This window comes from Falco naumanni, chromosome 9 (assembly GCF_017639655.2).
Source record: "Falco naumanni isolate bFalNau1 chromosome 9, bFalNau1.pat, whole genome shotgun sequence".
NCBI lineage: Eukaryota > Metazoa > Chordata > Aves > Falconiformes > Falconidae > Falco > Falco naumanni.
This window is the reverse complement of record NC_054062.1, coordinates 5,657,062-5,678,473: the sequence shown is the minus strand read 5'-3', so window position 1 is coordinate 5,678,473 and position 21,412 is coordinate 5,657,062.

Genomic DNA, 21,412 nt, shown 5'->3' with positions numbered 1-21,412 from the left:
CGGCGTGCTTCTAAGCGTCTTCATCCATCACAGCTCATGGTGGCTTGGCCAACCCTTCGTCACCTCCGCTGCTGGGAAGTGAAACCGGGACTGGCTTCCAGCCTAACCTGACTTTGGTCCCGGTCGGAATGCCTGTACTGTGGGAGAGCCTCCTGCCATCCCACATCCACATTCGCGTGGGCAAACATCCCTCTGCCCTCCTCTGGGGTCTTCAGATTTGAGCTCTCCAAGCTTCCTCAGCCCAAACCTCCCATTTCTCCTGACCATGGGCCCAGAATGGATGCAAGAATCAAGCAGCCGCCGAGAAACTGCCAAGGAACCCCAACCTGGGGCTTCTTTTCCACATGTATTTTGAAACCAGCCCTGCCGTCTACTCTGGCTGTGCGGCTGCCAGAGCCGTCGTGCTGGGTGGTGGGCTGGGCGTCCTGGGAAGAAACTCACCAGTTTGCAGTCAGACCCACCTCCTGGGGCATTTGGCTGCTGGCGAGTCTCCGCTTTGGGAAACCAGCCCTCCAAAACCAGCGTGTGTTTCTGCTGAATGGGTGCAGAACAAATTCCATCGTGTGGTGGTCCCTCCTGCCTGAAGGACAGCCAGCTCTCCTCGTCAGGGCAAGGTGTGATGCCACATTTCTACAAGTCATTTGCGGTTAGGACATCTCTGTTGATTAGGTCTAAGGAATTCCAAGGATGTTTTCATCCTGGCAGGATGAGGTCTCTGTCTCATCACTCAGGTGAAGCCCCTCCTGATGAGGTGGCCTTTTCTTGAGTGCGTTAGGCACAGTTTCGGCCGTGCCAGCCCACCACTCTGGTAGCATTCCATGGGCTCTCCTGTCCTGACCAGCACCCAGTTTTAGCTTTGTTTCACTAAGACTTCCCTACAATTGGTGACCAGAGCCTGAAAACCCACACCCTTACCTTCTTAGTGCCCTCAGACCTGCATTGAGTGACAACGACTGACGGGCTCATTCGAGCCAGGAGCTCTCCCCGCTGCATTTCAAAACTGACTTCCCAGAAAAAGATCGATCTCTTTTCTTAGCCTGGTTGCCAGTGCCTGCGGGCAGAGGGCACGGTGGTGCTGTGAATTCTTCCCGGGACCTCGACGTCTGCGTGGCACTGGCCTTGCCGCAGGTGACGCCGTGACTTCTCTCTGCTTCCCTACATGTATAAAGGGGCAGCAGCGATGCCTCCCCGTTCCCAGGGAAGAAGCGCTGCACTCATTGCAGACCGGGAACGCCATCCCAGTAGGAACCAGGAGTAGTTTCCTGGTAGGAACCCACCTCCCGTGGGCTGCAGGAGGTAGGGTCCCAGCTGCAACAGAACGATGTGATAATATGATGAAAGGTTGTCATAACGCACATAGACACAAGGGCTGGTTCTGCCAGCTTGATCTTTTGGTGTGTTTGCAGGAGTTAGTGTGTTTTTCAGGCAGGCGGCAGTTTCTATTCTGTACAAGTGTCACAGCCCGCACAGCATCTCTCGTGAAGCAATGGAGCACCCACCCTGGGAGCTCGCATGCTGCGGCGTGGACTTGGGTGTGAGCTATTGCGTTAAGGGTATCGGTAACAGGAGCAGGCTGTGGGGTGAACATGCTGGAGGAGATGCCACTTAGCCCCTGGAAAAGGTGTTACAGCCCATAACTGCAACTCCATTTCACAGAAGCGCAGCAGAATTGCTGGAGACGAAGTCCGGCGGGGTGATGAGGGCTGTGCGTAAGGCACTTGCGCTGTTTCCAGCGAGGAGCCTCTTTGCGGGGTACGTGCTCGATAGTCTGCTGGAGGAAATTATTGATAGTGGTCTGCTCAAGTCAATCTAGAGCTCACGACCCCCTTAATCCCATCACAGTGCTCGCTCATCTGCGCCAAAGGTTATCCTGATGGGGTGTGGGGGATCCCCCTGTTTCAGTGCCTACTCTGCAGTTTGGACTCTGGGTCCGAGCCGCGGAAGCTGAGCCCCGTGCCGGGGTGAAGTGCTGCACGCTTCTCGTGCACTGCCATAAATAAGGCAGGCAGCAAACCACAGTCAGGAAATGGCAAAAGGACTATTTGTAATCACCACTATCTGCAAAGACAGAGATATTTGTGAAACCATGGGGGGGGGGGGGGGGGGAAATATCCCCACTTCACTTTTCCTGACCCTGGCACTGTCTATTTGCTTCTCTCTGAGGCATTAAAGCTCATCAGAACTGTTTGCCCACAGTTACATCAAAGGAAGCGTTGGGCTGTGTTTGTCCTTGTCACCACTGAACTGCTCCTTCCTTTCCTAGCTGCGATCCCATTTTGTCCCTGCGCTCTGAGCGCTCGCTGGCAGTGCCTACAGGTCCCACCAAAGGATCTACAGTGATCTTGTGTCTGACGCACGCTGGTGCTGCTGACATTGATACCGACAACGCAAGGAATAACCACCTGTGTGGAACAGGAGCGCCCAAACCGTACGGGTTTAGGTACGATACTTTTCCCTGCAGGATGTTTAACAAGTTCTTCCTTTGCATCTAAGCCTCTTCAGAAATTGTAGCGGATGGGTCGTTAGGGTGAGCTCTGCTGGGGGATGATGATAAACCCTTCTTCTGGGGAAACGCTGCTGAAAGCCACAGCCTGTGAGTGCAGTGAGTGCAGAGCCGCCAGCGTGATTTTGGCTGCGTGCGGTGCTTTGCTGCCCCTGTTCTGGCTGGTTTTGTGAAGAGGTCAGAGCCGTGCGCGTCTCAGGATGCGGCAGAATTTCAGGAGCAAATGCAAGGGTGTGGGAGCATTTATAAGCATATGAGCGCGTATTTTACCTATATAAAGACAAACCTTTGGATTGAATAGCATTAAGATTGTATAAGCACGACACTCTCCAGAGCAAAATGCAAAGCAGTAAAATCCCAAGCCATGGGACACCTCTTACCCACTCTTTAATGACCATGCAACATGTTTCTGCTGACGGTGAGAGGTTTATTGCTACAACGAAGAGCTTTCTTCTGCCTCCAACAAATAACACAACAGTCTCCTCCCAGTGTGGGAATCTGCCCTGCCTTGGTCGCTAGAGCAGAGGTGCCACTTGTGGGTCCATCAGATGAGGTGGCAGCTGAATGCACTTGGCCACCTGCCTTCGTGGGAGGAAGAGGAGGATGCTTGAAGCCCCCCCTGCCCCCCCGGTGGCTGCACCAGAGGCAACATCTGGGTGCTCAGGCTGCTAGCACAGCTTGGGCAGCTCTGCCTGGTCCGGGAAGTAGATGCTGGGCTGGAGGAGAGCGTTGCATGGATGCAGCCCCTAGATGCTGTCAGCCTGGCTGATAACCCCAGGAGATGCTCGGGGTTGGCACGTGCGTGCCAGCCACACGCCCAGCAGGGCTTGGGATGGGGGGGATATTGGCTCAGGGTGTGCGTTATGCCAAGGATTGCATTTGGCAGGAAAAAGGTGTCCAAGAAAATTCAGACGCTGAGGCAAAGACCCTTAATAAATGGGATTTAAATAATAGATTTAGCTGAAAATCCCCAGAAGACGGATTTTTTATCCACACATCAGGTGCTGTAAGCTTAGAAAAAGATAACAAAACGTTCCTCAGACAGAAAAGGTTGAGTTTCTGCTTTAATTGAAAAATCGTATGTGGTATTGATATTCCTAGAGAGATGTTATGTTAAGAAGGAGTTTATACTGAGAGATGTATCATCACTATTTTGGGGTAAATTAGATTAAAGTGATTTGTAGTTATCCCCATGCTAAGTAGTATAAATGGAAGAAACAGAAAGTTAAAGTTGCACTTAAGAGGAGCGCAGGCGGTTCACGGAGGAAATCCTAACTCTGCGCTGCCATAGCACGCAACACTCGTCTGCGTATTAGAGAGGAATTGTAGCTTGCTGGGCCCATAATCAGATTCGTCTGTCTCTTCCTTACAGTGCCACGGCAGAGCAGAATTAAGAATATTTGCATGCCTTAAACTGAGTCTTTCTGCTTTAATTGTGTAATTATGGAAATCACTATTTAGGGATCCATGGTTATGGCTATGTTGAATTTTGCACTTCAGGCAGGCGCACAATCTCCTTCTTAGAGAATATGCCCTGCAAAATCCCAGCGTCTACTTTTTGAGTATGGAATATATGTCCTGGGTATGTATTTGCAAATACATTAATTAACTTATCAGTTAAAACTAATTAAAAATCGGTCCTCTAACAAATCTAATGCATTGTGTCAGACCTGTCTTTTTTTTTTTTTTCAGAAGATCCTATTAACAGAATAATGCAAACCCTGCAACCTTCCTGCATAATTAATACTCACTGAAATCTTATATATAAATTTCACTTGGACAATCTATTTTACAATGAATGGTCTCTTACGAGATTGTGCTTCTTAAATGAAAGTTTATTAAGCGAGGTTGGTTTGCAAGGTTTTCCTTCCATTTCCCATAAGGATTCACCTCCCTTCCAGCTCCCGTGGTCCCCGATAGCAGGGTCACAAGTGCCAGCCCAACCCTGGGGTGTTTGCTGGGGTGCTTGTGCTGCTCCACCGGCATGAAGCTCCGCGGAGCAGTGAGCTCTGGAGCTTTGCAGCTGCTCTGGAGCAACATGAAGCAGCCAGACACATGGGAGAGTCAGGCCATAAGTGTTCATTTGAAAAACGAACATAAGCTGTCCTTTAAAGTCATCACAACACCTTCAGTACATTGCACATGGGCCATGGGATGGGAGGCCGAAGAAGTGGAAGATTTTCTGACTTATTTTTTACCCTCATAAATAGACTATGCTAAATACATGACTGAACTGGTATAATTAGTTTTATTGGCACTCACTGGGGGTGCTCCAAACCATCCACTCACAGCTTCACCGCGTGTGAGTAATGTGTCCATCCCAGACGCACGCCAGTAAAACCCTTTGTGCTGCACCGCTGCAGACAGCATCACTTCCAAAAACTGCCTGTAAACTTCCATGGGCTTAGTTAAGACAAAAAGCCTGACCCAAATGTAACACACTGTCATTCATAATCCTGCCACAGCTGCTGACCCACCTGGGCTAAGTCAGGGCTGTGCCCAGTCCTGTTGTGCAACTGGCAGAAAATTGCGGATCCTCGCCAGGTGGCACTCAGTAAAACTTGGGATTTCTTTAATGGTAATTATCACTAATGTTGCTCAGTTCTCGCTGAAGTTTTCTACCCCTCAGAGGTGAATGAGGAACAAAAAATGGTAAAATCGACCGAGTCAGAAAAGGACACATTTAAAAATGCTTTTTAGAAACACAGCAGTGCCGTGCCATGTGTTTCACTGCACGGCGCTGGGCGCCCCAGCAGCATCGGAGTCAATAAAGCAAGTCCCATTCCTTCCCTGAGCGCCTGCGCTCTGGCACTCTGTCGCAGTTAGGGATTGTCGTCCCTCCCCATGCAGCAGGGCTTGCAGCCCCATCCTCAGGATGTCCTCGGCCATAAGGGACCCCCCGGTCCCCCCGCCGAGCCAGGAGCCCCTCTCCACCAGCCCCTCTCCCAGCCCTCGGCACTCGCCCTCCTGCTGCACCGCTGAGCCTCTGCTTGTAAATTAACAAATTGCAAATACGCCATTAAATAATGGCAAATGCATACTAACAAACAAACAAATAAATATTTCCAGTGCTTTATTAATAGAATTTTGACAGCTTCATTAGGTTGGTGAAATTTCAAGATACTTAATGAAATAATGCTTCATCCCTTGGCTTGTGATATAAATTCTAATGAAATGCGCAATTCCGATTCATCACCAACAAACTGTGATGCTCTGCTCAGAAGGCACTATCACACTGCCAAGGTTTTTATTTCCCTGACATTATGATCTTAACAATTTTATTTTAACAGTTAGAATGGTGGTGCCTAATAAGTTAAACAGCCGAATAAAAGATCCCTCCAGAAGGAAAAAAGTATATGTTTAGGTGGAAGAGGCCTCAGAACAGATTATGGGTTGTTTTATATTCTAAATATGACACATTAATACCTACTCATTTAATACTATAATTTTTTTTAAGTTCCTTTCACTGAAAGATGATCTTTATTTCTCTGAAAATTGCCTAGTGGAATCCCCACTTGTGCAAATGATAAGTGACTGCCGCACACCAAGAGCTAAATGCTCCAGAGCTCAATGGAGCTGCCCTTAAATGAACAAAGTAAATGGAAAAAAAATTAAGTAGAATTAATATTATTAAAGATAATAATATAAATTATTAGCAGTATTCTATTAAGGTCAGATTAATCCCACTACAATTCAAATGGAATAATACATGCAATTTATGCAATCACAAATGTTTTAACATTTAAATTACCTTTCTGGCATTCTGGAAACCTGTACTTTCCATCGCAGAGCCAGGCAGGCGCTGCCCAGGGGAGGGTGCTGGGGGTCGGCAGCTGCAGGTGGGGTGGTGGGCTGTGGCTCTGGGCCCTCTGTAGGGGCTGCGGTACGAATCGAGGGCTGGCACCCAGCTGCAGCCTCCCAGCCGAAGCGGGACCTTGGCCTTGGGATGCTGAGTTTGCATCCCTTAAGGGTCTGCGGGTCTGCGGTACCCAAGGGGTGTGGGCTCTCCTATGAACCCTAGTTCCAAAACTCTATTTTAAAATATTTATATATTTTCATATATATATATATATATTTTCTACTTATATATACATATATTTATATTTTTAAAATATATCTATATATATTTACAAGCCTCCATGCCTGGCTTAGCCCGCCGAGGATGACATGCCAGCATAGCGTGTTTGCAGGGAGCATGCTGGCTCGTGGCCAGGAAGCTTCGGTCTCAGCATCTCTGCCCCCCCACCTGTACTGGGTCCCCTGCCAGGGGTCTGTAAAAGACTGACTAAGGTTTTTAGGGACATGTATTGGTGGTGGGCTCGGCAGTGCAGGGTGCTACAGTTGGACTTGAAGGTCTTAACATTTTTTTCCAACTTAAATGTTTCCATGATTCTGTGAAAGGTCCGACTCCACATGGCGAGCATCAGATCCGTGTGCTCAAGTGGGAACCAGCATGTCTCGGTGCTTGCTGAAAAGCCAGGGCCATATCTGATGTCTTTGGGGAAGCACCAAGAGCATGAAGGTCCCAAAGGTGCTGGTTTGAAAAACCTCCTTCCAAGCAGGAGCAGGAGCCCCATCTGCAGCATTGCTACCAGCTCCACCTGCAGCAAGTGGAATTGGAACGTGCTCTGAAATGCTTTGGATTAATTTGGATTATCCAGAGCGCTGAACAGCTCGGCAAAAATGAGCAACTTTAGATTTTACTAAATGCAACTGCTTTCTGAAGCAGTTTTCTTTTCTCCTTTGCCACTTGCTGGAGAGACTGGGGGTCTTAGAGAAAGGGAGCATCTTATCTGACGTTTGCAAAAGGCTGGCAAGGAAGCCTTGCTCCCAAGGGGGACCTCCTGATCCTGCAGAAATGCAAATAATAAATAAGACAGTAGTAAAATTTTAAATCCAAAGGAGTTTTGCGGCTCTCTGTTGATGCAGGATCCACCTTCTCTGCACTCATTTTGCAGCAGGACAAGGGTGCCATCAACATCAGGGAACAGCAACATGTTTGCTTATGGTTTGGATCCAGTTCCAACCAGTTTGCAAGCTCCCTGTGTGCCATGGGGTTGCTGTCTCATGCTGGGTCTGTGTAGGAACACCATTACAAGCACCCGTAAAGGCCCTGTACCCCACCTCCCTCCATCCCTACCTGTAGTACTGGGGCGTGGGAGCTGGTGTAGCTCAGGGACGCAGCTGTCCATGGCTGTAGTAGCACAGGGGGGTGAGTACAGGGTGGAAAACCTGCTTACACGCTCAGGTTGATGCTTCAGCACAGACAAAGTGCTGGTGGTGACACGATGGTGGCTTCCCTGGGAGTGGGACCCATCCTGCTCGTGGGGAAACCCGCGGTTTGTGCGTGTGAGCTGTAGCAGAGCCCTACACTAATCGTGTTCTCTACTTCATTGCTCCTTGCAAGGATAAATATATCAGAGACTGCCAGGGGTTCAGCTAGTCTGATAGTGGTGGTTATACAAATAACCTCGGGTTTAGATTAAAAATAATCACGATTTTGTCTGCTTTTTAGAAAACGTTCTGCAACAGCAGGCCACAAGCCAGCAGCTGTCCCCAGATAAAATTTATACAAAGTAAGAGGGGGCAATTTGCCATGATTTTTTAAAGACGTGGTTTTTAAATACTGGAAGTACAATGGCAGAGGACAAGCTCAGGAAAAACGGGAATCTGTGGCATGGTTCACAACCATGACCAAAGGGTGGGAAATGCCACATTTCAGACGGTCCGTGCAGGATGCTATGTACCATTTACAACGCTGCCCTAAAGCCCTCCGAGGAAAAGGTCTTTCACAGACTCTCTAAATTTAAGCCTCTTCCAATGCCCGGAGGAGCTTATGAGCTGCTTGACCAAGATAATGACACCCTGACATTTTTTGGATCTTCTCAGTGTCACTGTTATTAATTTTATCATCTAATTTTATAATTTTATCATCTTTTTTACAATTAAGGGTCTTTTTCTTGTTGATAATAACAGTTCCTATTATCTATAACTCATCAGCTAGATTTTTCTTTAATGCATTTGGCTTCCCTTACCAATTTTCTACCACTCAGAAATGTTGAATTATCTTGATTACTAGTTTTTCCTTTTTCCCCATTCTTCATATTCTGTTTCTTTTTCTAATTGCTGCTTTCATTTTCACATAGAAAGACCTAAAATTCAAACACCGTTCTTTTAAAATTATAGTGGAAATACAACTTTTTAGCCAGGTTGTGAACTCTTAGTGGGAACTTTTAATTTTTCACTCATTTACTTACACTTGTATTTTTCTTCCCAGCGAGTTTCACTCGTCTCTTTATTCAGCTTCACAGATCCAGGGAGAAGCACCAGGTATATATTACTGGTTGGGACTGTCTTTTATTATCCCATAATTAATGTAATCAGGTCATGATCACCGGTCTCTAGGCAACCACCGATTTCTAGTTCAGTGATCAATTCATCTTTATCCATCATAATAAGATCTAAAATAGAATTACCTCATGTTAGGTGCCATCCCTTTTGTGTTAGAAAATTATCATATATAATTTTTAGAGATGCCACTGTTGTTTTATTACTGCCTGCAGGAGGTCTCCAGCATGCACCTCCCACAGTAACATCCTGAAGGAAAGGGCAAGTTTTCTTTTGATACCCTCCAGATAGGTGCACCTGGGATGGGGTAGGATGGCACGTACCAGCCCACAACCAGCCTTTTCCTGGGATGTTAGCTAACACATCGCACCACGCACATGGTACTGCTTATCAAAAGGGTCAGAATTGCCATTTTCTCCAATTTATGGGCAGTGAAGATACCATAACTAATTCTTCTGTTTATATTTTTTCCTATCTTGCTTCAATACACTCATGACCCCTGGAATTTCTTCTTATGGAGAAGATCCTCCATCCCTTCACAAAAACCTCCAACACATCCATCCCCCTCGTCATGCAATGCCGGGCAAGCACAGATCTGTGGGCACGAATGGAAGAGCTTCAAAACTGTGTTCCCACCTGAATAATCCCATCCAGCCCACCCATAATGTATTAAGTCATAAAAATGTCTTGAAACAATTTTGATCAATTAGGGTAATTCAAAATTTTGAGAAATGTAGTGAAAACTGGCGATTTAAAAAATCAAGCTTATTGAATACAACTGACTTTTAAATCAACATTGTCATTGTATTCCCATCCATTATTATTTCCTCTTGGTTAGTTTTAGACGGAAAAAAGACTGGCTGTCTTTAGTCTTAGGAGCTGAGATTGCATCTTATATCTATGTACATCTTGGGAAAGAAGCCCTGTTCCCATTTGGTGTATTTAATGGTGTTGTAAGTGAAATGGTAAATAAATCTGTAAGAGTAATACTCAGTTTCACAGGGAGTCCTTTGTTACCAGCAGAACCAGGGCTGGAGCAGAGCTGGCATCTCCTGCAGTCTGGAAGGCTGGGGTGAATCTGTTGAAGTTTTCCATGCTGCTGTGGACAGGGAGACACGCAGGAAAATTGGTGAGGAGCAGCCGAGCTCGTCCAGGCTCTCCAGCTTCCAGAAGGTGCCTCCTCCCCAGGCCCGTGGAAACCAACACACAGAGTATCTGTCCTGGGCACCCAAAGAGCTGGTGTGAGCACGTCACCCACTTCCACTCATGGCAAACGCCGTGTTTTGCCTCAGCAGCCCTGTGGCAGGGGGTGTGGGGTCATCCCCCGCTCCGTTGCTGGTAGACATCACGGTGTGTCCCATGTCCCTTCCCGGGGCACAGTAAGCAGCAAGTGTCTCCTCCAGCCTTGCTCTCGGTGTCTCGCTGTCGAATGGAAACACTAAAAATCAGCCTCTTGTGTGGGAGTCTGCAAGGAAATATTTTCAAGACGGTGTCAAACTGCCTGAGCAGAGGGACAGAAAGATAGCTAGATGAAAAAAAAATTAGAATAATTATATGAAAATCAATAACTGTCTGAAACAGCAATCAATTAACCTGGAGACAGTTCAAAATGAGATCTATACTGAGTGGGCAACTGAGGTACAAATAATGTCCTAAAATTTGCCCTGGATAACCTTAACTTGTCTTTCACCTTAGGTCCACCTCCACCAGCAGCCAACCCTGAATCCCCAGGTGCCCTGGTTTCAGAGGTGGCCAGCTCTGGGAAGAAGGGGGTTCCTCTTGTAGGGGGCTGCCCCAGGGCTGTCGTTGCAGAGGATGGATTGAAGGCACTCTGCAAAGAAATCAAGAGATATATGGAGGGAAGCACATCGTGCAGGGTGAGGACTTGACTCTTTGTTCAACAGAAGAAACCCTTGGAGGAAATCTTAGGGCATTTGGATTTGTAGCCCCAAAACAGGGGCAAGCTGGACCATGTCTACTGCAAAACAGAGTTGGTTTTTGGGACTCCTGGAGGCATACCACCTCTCACAGAGCCCTGGAAGATCAGCTAGTTTATTTTTGAACTGTAGTATATTTCTAGGAAGGGCTGAATAAAGCTGAGGGCTGCTCTCTCTGATTAAAAAAAAAAAATAGATATATATTTCACAAATGTGACCTTCTGTAGGACTGACTACATGAAAACTGCAAAACCAGCCTTTAAAATGCTCAGCTAACCTTTTCTAGTCCCTGCTGCATAGCATACTGGGCATCAAAAGCAGTAAAAATATGGAAAAGGCCCAACGGTTGATGTAAGGTAGAGGCTGTGTTGTGGCATCCCTTTTGCTGCTGCAAATTGTTAGCCCACTTTCTGCTGTGGGTTTTTCTGCCTGGGTGAAGGGGAAGCTCATCTGCAGGTTCAGCAGTGGACATGCTGTCATGTGTGACCACCCCCCTGCTTCAGGTCCCACCCGGTATAACACGCTGCCCCCGGTGCCCGCCAAAGCCTCCTTTGAGCTCTGCCTGGTTGCCCTGGCAGGCGAAGCCATCCGTGTTCATACTTGGTGCTAAGTTTGTAAAGTGCTTTAGGATCCACTGACAGGTGTTGAATATTTAAAGCAGGGAAGGGGGAAAAATGAGCAGGTAGCTGCCAGCTGCCAGCTGCTCTCCCCTCGAGGAGCCCTGACGGTCCTCCCTCCCATTGCACATTAAGCTGGGCTTTTTTTCTTTTTTTTTTGAGTTTGACTTCTCTGCAAAGAAGACATGGGGATGGACAGAAAGGAACGTTGCAAAGAGCATAATTTTTCCTTTTAATCCAGCAACCCAAATAAAATTATTAGATTTAAACCTTTTTTTTTTCTTCTTCATATTGATAGTCTCTGGCTAGTCCCTTATTGTTTCCTCAGGGCTTGAATTATGGTGCAATAATTCACGCTGAGTTGCATGGATGGCACTCAGCTTTCAGCCTTGTGCCTGACAATGCTCCAGGCATGAATTATTGTACTATAATTCACACCTTGTCATATCTTATTGCCGGAACATCCCCTAAATGACAAAGCTGGATTCATTAAGTAGAAATTCAGTCAAAACTTGGAAAAGGCAATTGATGGGAGGAAGGACCATGTACTTAAGTCTTATGAGGAGCAGCTGAGGGAACTGGTGTTGTTTAGTCTGGAATAAAGGATGCTCAAGGGAGACCTTCTGGCTCTCTGCAGCTCCCTGACAGGGGCTGTAGGCAGGGGGGGTCGGTCTCTTCCCCCAGGTAACAAGTGACAGGACAAGAGGAAACAGCCTCAAGTTGCACCAGGGGAGGTTTAGATCGGGTATTAGGAAAAAATTCTGCACTGAAAGGGTTGCCAAGCATTGCAATAGACTGTCCAGGGAGGTGGTGGAGTCACCATCCCTGGAGGTGTTTAAAAGACACATAGATGCGGTGCTTTAGTGGTGGGCTGAGCAGTGCTGGGTTAGCAGTTGGGCTTGGTGATCTTAAAGGTCTTTTCCAACCTAAATATTTCTATGACTCTATGACTCTGTGATTCATCTGTTTCATTTCAGTCTAGAAAGGAAGAACCCCAGACAATTGAGATAGGGGAAGAAGTTTAAACATCCATGTTTCAGTGCCCATGTATGTAACTACATTGGGTGGAATTTCTCAAAGTAGATAGAGATGACTTTTCCAAACTAGATGCCTGTTTGTGGTCCAGATGTATCGACCAGCTGCTCCACAAAAGGCTTTCAGATATCTAGGTTCCCATGTAGACCAAACAGGGCTTCATGGGGGCATCAGCAGCCATTTACATGTAAAAGATGCCCACAGGGTGGTCAAAAGTCAGTAAATCTCTTCACAGACACAAGAAAATGCAGTCTCCTGTTGTGTATGCACTCCTCCTCCTCCCTTGTGCCTGCCATAAGCCATTCCTGCCAGAAGACCTTTGATGCATCTTCCAGGGCTCCTGCACAAGACAAGCCCCAGGCCAGCAGCAGCAGGTACCATGGCAGGAGGGTGGCCTCATCATCAGAGCGTGCCAAAATCAAACGTCCAGCTTTGCCGTCACTGTGAGCCGAGCATCCCTCCTTGCCACAGCCCAGCTCCGTGCCACTGCTGGGGCTGGATGGGGGTGATCGGCTGGTGTCTCACACCACGGAGGGCACAAGCATGGCTCCTGCCTTCTTGGTGAGCTGGGCATCCTTGGGAAGACACAAGCCTGCCTGGTCCAGGGAGCAGATCGCTTTTTGGCAGCCTGAGCTCATAGAAAGGCACCCCTTAAGTTGAAAAACAGATCCGGGGAGAAACAGCTATTTTGACAAATAGCTGTAGGTGGCTGGAAAGTCAGCAGGGACTGGAAAACATCTTGAGGAGGTGAATCTCAGCCAGTCTCACCCTGGGCTGTATGCGGTGAGCCAGCCCGTGGCAGACGGCGTAGACATCTTTCTGCGCAGAGTGTGCTAAACGCAGTCACTCACAGAAGCAACATCTTGCTGGTGTTTGGGGTAGCCGAGAGGAATCACTGCCAAACATCTAGGTGCTTAAAACAGCACCAGGCATCTGCTGCGAGTCAGATAATTCACACCCTTCATGCCCACTGCAGTTTAAAACATTGCAGTCGAAATATTGCTTTCTGCTGAGCCAACTCACGCGGGAAGCAGCTTGTGCTCAGATGGCTTGTGTAGTCGTACTCCCCCCCTGCTCCTCCAGCTCTCCCTGTCCTCCTTGCAAGGTACGAGCTCACTTCCAAACGGCTGAAGTGGTGAAAGATGTGTCCACTTCCCCAGCTACTTCTCCTGCCCATGGAGCAGATGCAGGGGCAGTGGGAGCGCTCCCAAATCCACTGGGAGGAACAAACAGGGAACAACAAGTGGCTGGAGGTGGCAGGGTCTGCACTTGGAGTAGCTCAGTTTCTTCTGCAGAAATAAAGGCACGTACTACTCAAAAGCTCTCACAACAACCAGTGCTTGAAATTTATCACCTGGGCTTCAGAGCGGATTTCACCATGCTGTGGTAGGTGCCCACTCCACAGAACGCCGGGGCTGTGAGTGGCAGGAGCACCCTGACTGCCTCATTCAACGGGAATGTCAAAGAGCAGGATAGACCTTGGAATTAACTACCTTCCTCAGGGCTGCAGGCAGGCACTTGGGTGGGACAGGCTCCAGATGGTGCTGAGACCCAAATATCACATCGTTTCATCTTAAAACCAAAGGAGCAGTGACAGTGCCCACGTGCTGGCTTCAAGCTTTAGAGGTAAAACACTGTACATAGCACAGGTGAAAATCCACCAGCTTCCCCAGGTTCTCATTTGTCAGGACATTTTTCTGCCCTGTGTTAAAAGCACAGCTGGAGAAAGCGCAGGGCAGCCTGCCCTGGCTGGCATCCTGGCACAGCGCAGTAGTAGGGAGGTGTTTGAAAAAGTGCATCATGAACAGGTGACATTGCAAAAGCAACAGCTCTTTGGCTGACTCCAACCACTTTCAACTTGCACATGGTTGTCATGGAGCATGGCTCACCTCGGGATGTCTCAGGAGGCCGAGTGATGACAGCCTGGACCACAGTGAACCTCCGAGCCAGCTCTCTGTTGACTGTTAACGCAGCAGAAGACAAGTTTAGATGGAGGCACATCTCAGAGAAGTTAGAAATCCCACCAGCTGGTACACGTGCTGTATCCAGCTGGCAGAGGCAAGAGCACAGAGCCCTGAAGAGGTAAAGACAGGCGGGGAAAGCCAGGCACCATGTCCCCTGGCAGGTCTGGCAGTGTTTGTGCTGGCACATGAATTCAGCTCAATGCTTTCCTGGTGGATGGAAGCACCTGCAGAGCATCAGCTGCAGAAGTGTAAGTAGTGTTTACTGACGACTGGGAATAAACATGTATTACCATGAGTTATCCATTAATTCATAGACTAATAACAAGTTAAGCCAGCTTGTTGTTTAGTGGTTGAGTCTTATCTGTCATCCTGGATTGTTGCAATAATAACACTTACTCTGTGTGTTCCTGCACAGCACCACCGGTCACAGCATCACCCAGAAGAGAGCATCATACAGCCTGCAGCCATCCTGCCGCTTCTTTCACTCCTCGCTGACACCCCGGACCTGCCAAGCATGGTGGCAAAATACCAGAAACGGAACCAACTGATAGTGCAGATGTCAAGTCCCAAAATCTTCTAGGACAGTTGTCTCTCCCAGTCTCGGGCCAGACCTTCACCCCACCTTGCAGCCGGAGCGAATCTAGCTGCAAGACGTGGCAGAGACAGGCAGCAAAGAGCTTGGAGCAGGTGAAACAAACCCCGCCAAACAACCCTAACCGTGGCATGCAGCCAACTGGTTTTTCTGACCACAAGGAGCACTTTAGCCTGTTAAAATCCCCTTCGGGATATTCTATGGGCTTGTCACTGCACGAAAACAGTCTCTTTCCTCCAAGATTGTTGACGTAGCTTATTACTGAATGCTCGTCTGTTTGCAGATGTTCTATATTTTCCTGACATGAAGTTTCTTAACATCCCTTTTAAATTGTCTTTATGCTCACAATGTTGATGCATAATCTCTTTTTTCCTTGAGAAGTTACTGTAAGTGCCTCGTGCAATGATGAGATGAAAGCCTTCTTTGTGTTCCTGCCAATCCAGTTTGTATGCCTCTGTTTGTCACCTGCAGATAAAAGCTCAGGGATGTTGTTTAGAGCTAGTCTATGAAGTAGAGGCTCAACTGGAGGCAAGGACAGGAGGAAAATATTAGCAAAGCAACCACCTAATTCTTGACAATTCCGGCACCAGCCATTGTGAAGCTTTGCCCAAACAAGAATCCCCACCTAAAGCCTCTGAGGGTGGCTTACGTGAGTACATTACACTTCAAAGCAGGTACACACGAGGCCAGCTCCCGTAGCTCGGCTGATGAGCAGTAACACATTAAGCTGCAGTAATTTGGCAAGTCTGTGTTTACTTATATCTCAGCTGGAGCACCACATTTCGTGAACCATTTATTTTTTTCCAAACAGAGCACATACCAAAAGGTTTTGAACTGTGTCAGGCTGATGAAACCCAGTCACATAGACCGTTGCGTGGTTTAGAGACGACATCTTTAAACGGTAAAAGTCTGCCTGCAGATACTTTCTTTAAATACGGACCAAGTTTCCTCTGTTTATTTTTAGCCAATTAGAAACTGGTCCAAGCAAAATCAAAATCGTACCTTTTTGTGACAAAGATGAGCTAGACAGACACTGCCGTGTGGGCACACCGATGTTAGCTTGTATCCCAAGTCACCCGTCTCGTGATTTGGGACAGCTGAAGCTTTGTCCCCTTGGTGGTTCCCCTGAATCCCTCTCCATCTCCACACACCACAGCACCCTTTCCATCATCATCTGCGCTTGCTTGCAGGAAACCCCATCAGTGCTTACCCACAGACCGGGACAGTCCCTCAGTCCCTTCTGTAGCAACCTCTCCCATGGCTGCTGATGGGGTGGCCAGGAAACACCTGATGAAGAAGATGATGCCCATAGGAACACACCATTTGAAAAGGGAAAAGACCAGACAGAGGAAGACTGTTTTTCCAGAAGTCTTACAATCTTGTCATGGCCACATAGACAGGACCTTCACCCTCTCCAGAAGGTAAAACTTGAAAAAGCCACTTGAAGACACTGCCATTTTCAGCCATCTATCCACCAGCCAGAAAGTCCTACCTAGAGGTTTTCCATCTCCTCTCTCCCTGTGGCACACTCCATGTTTGCTAACCTTTTAAACCATTCTGTAAGAGACTCTGCCCGAACAAACTGGAGCTATTTTCTCTCTGTCTGGAGAGTGGTGCACTGTGACACCAACAACTTGTGCAGCTCAGTGTGAGCAGGTGTGTAGAGTGAAATGGTGGCACGGAGCAGCCAGCATCCATGCTGGGTGTGTTCGGTGGGGGTGGTTCAGACTGTCTCTAGCATGGTCCTGTGCACGTCAGTGGCTGGAGAGCACCAAGTGTTTCTGGGGCGCGTCTTCTGGTTTAATTTCATTTGACAGGGCACCATTTGGTGTGCTCTAAGTCTGTTCTGTGAGGTAAGTCAAGTATTTGACCTTGGTTGCAGCCATTTGGGATTTATCAAAAGGAAAATTGAGCTGCGTCACTTATAGTGTGTCCAGACCTTCTGCATCAGTGTGTGCATGTGGGTAATATCAGGTGTTAAAGAGATGTTCAGTTTAATAGACATGTGCATGAAAAGAACCATCACCAACAGCTGAAGTCAGTTAAATTTGCATTAGAAACTGGGCACAAATTTTAGCAATGAGGGCAATGAATCACTGGAACAAACTGTTTAAGAAAGGGGTTGAGCTCTCTCTTTCTTGGTCCTTTTTGCTCAAGACTGGCTCATTTCTGGAAATGTTAGTCCAACAGCTCACTGGTACCAGCCCAATGGAAACAGGGAGAAACTAGGATGTGCAGGATCTAAGGCAGAAACTCTTTTCTGGTTTTGATTCTGGTGTTGAGCACAGCCTCCTTTCCCAGCGGAAGATCTCATGCAAGGGATTGTCAGCCAGATTGATCCCATCTGAGAGGGTATGATCCCATGGCTCCCAGGGTACGATGGTGTGGCGGGGCAGCTCGCCGTGACCACATCCACCTTGCCTTTGGTTTGCACAATCTGTGCTGCAGGGGAGGCCTCCACTCAGCTCTCCAAGCCCTGAGTCACACCAAGAATCAGCTCGTAGTTTGGACAAACCTCGTGGCCAGAGACATAATTGTGCCCCTTTGCATCCCTTGACAGGTTGCCCTTGTTCCGCCTGGTTGAAACGGAGCGCTTAGCAGACACGGGAGAGGTGAGGGATTTTTGCAGGACTTCACACAACACACTATAAAGTGTTGGGTTGGCCTGATTGGGGTGGGAAAATTTGTGAAGCCTTGAAGTCTTCCTTCATTTCCTACTCAGATCTAATTGTGTTGGCAAAACACCACCAGCATCCTGGAGGCAGTGAGAGGAGAATAGCTGTATTTAATAACCACGGGAAAACAGAACAGAAAATATGGAGGGAGTGAGTCTTCATCTTAAACCATCAAGAAAAATGTTGTTCCCCGTGACTTCAGTGGATATTATTAAGTTGGAATAAAACATCTCTTCAGAGAAGCACCTTCTTGAAGAAAGCTTGATGTTGGCTTGTCACAAGCTTGTCTCTGCTGCAATAAGTCACGAGGATACATGGGTTTTGTGGGACACCTGGAATACGAGACTGCTGGTTGCAGTGAAAACATGTGGGAAAAGCACACAAAGAGCAAGGAAGTGAGAAAGACCCTTGCGCAGATCTTCCATCTCCTCCCAGTCCTGGTCTGCTGGTCCAGCCAGATGATGTACAACAAGAGCTTCCCTGGCATGCCTCCGAATGGTCGTACCCCAGGCGAGCCTTCTCCAAATCCCTCCCTGCTTTCTTCCCTCTGACACTGGAGAAGGGACTGGGAGTATCGTATTTTTATTTGGTTTGCTGGGAGAAGGCTTACTTGCATCCAGGTAGAACAACCAATCCGTTAAACCATTTGGAATAAAGGTAGATAGGGGTGTACATGGGTGAATTAACTGTAGAAACTATGGAACTGGAAGGAAAGTGGAACCTGTAAAGGTTTCTTTGTCTGTTCAACAGTGTCTTCTTTTCTTTTCGTGATTTATCACATCGATGGCCAACAAATGATGTCAAAACAACTCAGCCTCATGTTTCTTCCTCCTGTAGATCTCTGCTCCTTTGCTGTCCTGCACTGGCTGGCACCCCCCACTGCGGTGGGTTAGGCAGAATGCAGACTTTCAGGATTTTAGAGCTGTTTGCGTTGTGCGAAAAATTTAGTTTGGGGGTTTTTTTGGTTGGTTTTTTTTTTTTTTTTTCCCCCAAGGTAGGAAAACAGTATGCTTTTCCCCTTCTCTCCTAATGCAAATGTGGCCAGATTGATTTCCCTCCAACTTTCCATAAAACAGATTCATTCCAAGAGGAGAAGTTTGTGAAGACGGAATGTTCTCATGGAGGCTGAAATAGTTACTTTAGCTAGAACATTTGTGGCACATGGCCTGTGAAAGGCAGGGATTAAAACTAAGGCAGGGAGTAGCTCTGAATGGGATCACAGAGTAGAGGGCAGTGATCAGATCAGAGGGTTTACTGGGCAGATCAGCACCTTATAAAGCAGCGCGAGGCAGAGATCTCAGCAGCGCAACGACAACCAGAAAGGTAAGTGTGGGCTGACGTGTCAGAGCAAGCCGGTCTTCCAGCAGTTTCCACCTGGGTGCTTTTCCAAGCCTGTTTTTGTGTCCCTTGAAAGCCCAAGTGATGTATTTTCTGGGCATGACGCTCCGCAGACTGGGCTTCACTGGGGGCAGTGGTGTGTGGTGTCTGCACCCACAGAGCTGACGGGGCTTCTGCGACAATGAACATGAGTGAAATGAGAATATGAGTTAGATGCAAACCCAGGCTGAAGTTTTCTCCAGGTGGTAGGACGGATAATGCTCACAGTTTGGCTGCTGCTTGTTTTGGATCTTCTAAAGAGAGTCTAACATGTTTATTTTCTTTGAGCTTCTTTATGCAGTGAAGTCAACAAAGCACCATTGCAAATCAATTTAAACAAAGGTGCAGGAGCAGGCAACTCTGAACTCCCAGGCACTTAAAATAGCTGCCACATCCATAGTGAAGAACAGTGACAGAGTTATTCAGCTCATCTTTGTCAACTAATCAAACAGCCTCCGTATGGAAATGTGCTTTTTGCATACACTTTTGCTGAGAACTAGTTGAGATTAATATAGGCCAACTCTCTCTCATTTCAGTTTTCTTTTGAATTACCCTGAAGATTTGTTTATTTACAACTGTCTGAGCATTTGAAGATTGTCACTCAACTGATACCGCTGCAAACTAGGTGGAGTCAGACTCTGCACTGACAAACCTTGGAGTAAGAGTGAGGAGTGCAGTCGGCTGGGGCAGCAAGAGGGGACTGCAAGGATGAGATGCTCAAGCTGGATGGAGATGAGATGCCCAAGGGATGCGAGCAAGCCCTAGCTGGGCAAGCAGGAGATATTACAGATCTCAAAGGTCTACCTGAGTGCAGCAGGACATGTTTGTGGGTGGCAGAAAGTATTTAGTCCTGAAGCTCATGTGGCAGGAGAGGCTGTGGGACTGATCATGGAGTGGTATTGGCTGGGCACCATCTCTTGTCTCCTTCCTACTGGGAAAACGGAGCTAGCCAGGACTTCAGCCATGCCACAGGGAGCAGGCAGCAGCTCAGGAGGCTGCACTGGCAGAGGGTGAGCGTGGAAATGCCGTGGCTGTGTGCGGGCAGGAGGCTGCCCTGCAGTGGGCAGGGTGCCTGCTGGGCCAGGGAGCAGAGCGGACTCTCCATCGTGCCATTGCACGGGCAGATCCACAAGCTTTTTTTGCAGATAACCTGTTATATGGGACTTCCCAATGTGTGTTGGGATTTTCCAGTGGGGTGGGGTTCGCTTCTGCTGCTAAATTGTTCCCCCAAGGCAGAAGGTGCCTCTGAAACCCTGGTGTTTTAAAGCTGTCGAATGTTCAACTTCTCCCTCGAAGGGAACAGCACGCTCAGAGCAACCTGGCCAGAAGCAGGAGCGCTGTGCCAGTGCACAGAGTGCTAGCTGGAGAGCTGGTGTTTTCCTCCAGACCAGCCACAAACCCTCTGTGCCTTGAATCTAGACAAGCTGAGGTTGTTCCCACACTGGTCTTGGGAGCCCTCCTTGGGTCTGAGGTCAAGCGTCCTGTGCTGTGAGGCATGTCAATCATGGCTGTGCCATCCATGGGTAAGGAGCTTAATAGAGGGTCGTTCTCCACGCTTGCAAGGTCAGCTGGGACCAGGGCATCAGACATCATTCAGCCAGCGTAGGGTCCAGCCCTGTACTGGGCTGTGAGCTTGTGTAGACACGGGCTGAGTGTTTGGCTCCTTTTCCAGGCTACTCTCAGGCAATGTACACAGCTGCAGCCCACTGGCACGGTCCTTCCCCAGGAGTTTGTCCTTTGCACTGGGCTGGGAGGTGCAGACCTTCCTGTGAGACAAAATTCTTATTGGGACTTGCTGGAGACACTGATGCGGGGATGTGTCCTGTGGCTGGCTTCGCTGTTGCTGTTTTGTATTTTGTCCTAATGCTCTCCCTGACCATCTAACGAGGAATAAAATAATCCTTGGTAATGAATGGTACAATGAGCATCACCAGCTCCTCTTCTGTTCAGCTCTGGCATAGTGAAATGGCATTGAAATCTGGGGTGGTATGTTGGCACAGGGCTGGGATGATGTGGCACACATCCCCTGTGCCTGCCCCAGCCCCCCTGGACCACCTTGGTGTGTGTGTGTGTGTGTGTGTGTGTGTGTGTGTCACACTGCAAAAAAGATACACCGGGGGGTGAGCCGGGTCTGATGGGGAGCTCAGAGGCTTTGCAATTCCTACCAATGCCAGTCATGCCGGAGCAGCAAGAATTGGTTGCTGTCACTGGAAGAATCGATGCCAAGATTTTGACCCTCAGAGCGGAAAAGTGGTCCCAGACCAGCTGGGTGCAGGACATACAGACCTGATGGAAGGCTGCTCCACGCAGAAACCCCAACAGCTCGCAGGTGGCCCCGGGAGGGACGTGGCTACTCTGGTTCAC